The following is a 2,500-nucleotide window of genomic DNA, read 5'->3' on the forward strand; positions in this document are numbered from 1 at the left end:
TTTAATATGGTCGATAATTTTGGTCTTTTCAATTTTCAAAAAGGATGGAAAATAGTTATTTAATGGATATATTTTCATTCAACAATCATCGAAATAGCCCTGTGGATGAGAAGAGTGGGCGATTATGTTTACACATGAATGATTCTAAAGTGGAATTGCTCGCACTGGGAGTCAGTCCAAAGGCCTGTATTTTTAACTCAGCTTGAAGGAATTAAGTATACCTGCTTTTAATAATACCCCCAAGCAGTTAATGAATGAATGAAACGTATTCCATTCAATGTGTAGGATACCAGGCCGGGCTATTTTTAGAATAGCACATGTTCATGTTTACAATATCCAACAGCGTTAAAGTTTCAATGGCTTTTCAGGCGTTTTTGACTTCAAAAAGTCTTGTTGGCTTGGTATCCTACACATTAAATAAAATACCTTTCGCTCATTCATCAAGTGCATGGAGGTATTAATAAAAGTGGGTATATTTAATTCCTTCAAGATGAGTAAAAAAAATACAGGCCTATGGCTTGACTCCCACTATGAGCAGTTCCACTTGAGAATCATCCATAGCCCTAATCGGCCACTCTTCTCATCCACAGGGCTATTTCGATGATTGTTCAATGAAAATATAATAATTAAAATCATGATTTTCCATTCTTTTTGAAAACAAAAAATGATCGACCATATTCACAAAGCATCGTGACGTCAAAGTGACGTCATCAAAATAAACTGACGCCATAACACCTCGAGTTGCTACTGATCTAGCCTTTCCCTGTATTTTATGTTGTAATATTACATTAATGGCTCGGTAATGCATTTTATTGTATATTGTTTTACGCCGTGCATTAAAGAAGAAAGCAACGCAGGGAATCGTGTTGTAATATTACATTACTGGCTCGGTAATGTATTTGTTGTATATTGTTTTATGCAGTGCAATAAACAAGAAAGTAACGCAAGGAATCTTATAATCACCAGACACACTGAAACTGCAGTCTAATATTCATCCGTTTATGATTTAGTGTATGGTCCAATATTATCATCTTTATCATCTGATGTTTAGAGAATGGCAGAAATGCTGCTACGGAAAAGCTGACAGCCCGGACAACCAGGGAGTAAGTCGAAAATAAATTTGAAAATCCCGCGTGTTCCAATAATACGCAAGTTCCCCCCTCCCCCCCCCCGACCCCCTTCCGCAGCAGCCTCCGGTTGCGTGTCTCGTCATTCCTTTTCAATCCGCGGTTGCAGATGGATGTGTTCGTCGACTCGGAACAAGTTTTTATTGATAGTGTCTGATGATTTTGGACTGGCATGCGATCAAGGAGTTGTCCCCGTGCAGCATATATATACTGTATGCTTCACCATGTCTTTTCGATGGCTTCATATTCTACATGTAAACATTATATTATATAAACTGCTATGTATGTCTGATTGGAAAATGAAGAGGAAAAAAAACTATAACACATACAAAGCGACCAAAAGGCAGTCATAGAGGAAACTATAGTTACAGTTTCAGACTAAATAGATTCATTGTAAATGGTTTTAGGCTAAATGTTTCAGTGTGAATGGTTTCAATATACACAGTTTCAATGTAAACGTTTTCAGTGTAAACGGTTTCAGTGTGAATATTTTTAGTGTAAATTATTTCTGCGTGAATGGTTTCAGTTTAAGTGGTCTCAATGTAAAAGTTTTCAGTGTGGATATCAACAGAGGAAGAAGGACATGCAAGCCGAACAATCAAGGTCAAGATATTCCATACTGAATAATGTTACCGACAACAAAGGGGCCGTTATGAGGACTATAAATTGATGACTATAAGGCTATAGGAATCAGCATACATACACATATATATGTATGTGTTTGTATGTCTCTCTCTCTCTCTCTCTCTCTCTCTCTCTCTCTCTCTCTCTCTCTCTCTCTCTCTCTCTCTCTCTCTCTCTCTCTCTCTCTCTCTCTCTCTCTCTCTCTCTTTCTCTCTAGGTATACACACATACTTATTTTATTTATTTGTTCATGTTTTTATTTAACTTATCCTATTTTGAGTTGTTTATTTATTTTCAATTTATTTTGTTTTATTCTATTCTGTTCTGTTCTATCCGTATTTCATTCTATTTATTTCATTTTGATTATTCATTCATTTCTTCATTCATTTATATATTCATTCTTTTACTTATTCATTTATATATTCATTCCTTTATTCGCCTTTATATTAGATATTTGTTTTTATTTTACCTTGTATTTATGTTCCTATTTAGTTCTATTCTATTGCACCTATCCAGAACAAGCCAAATATATTCATGTCTCACGGGTAACAACGGGGCTAGCGTCATACGGGAAGGTATTGTGCAATGATGGTGCACGCATTCAGATTCCTTGGTGTATCACGTGTCTCTTTTACAGCACTTTTCCTTAGAGTTCTGCCAGTGAGATCGTAATTCATAGGTATACTGTGAATGTAATGTGTGCTTTAGAAACGAATGTTTTGAAACTGGCTCCTTGGTTTATGTTCACA

Source organism: Penaeus vannamei, chromosome 31 (genome assembly GCF_042767895.1).
Source record: "Penaeus vannamei isolate JL-2024 chromosome 31, ASM4276789v1, whole genome shotgun sequence".
NCBI classification, from domain to species: domain Eukaryota; kingdom Metazoa; phylum Arthropoda; class Malacostraca; order Decapoda; family Penaeidae; genus Penaeus; species Penaeus vannamei.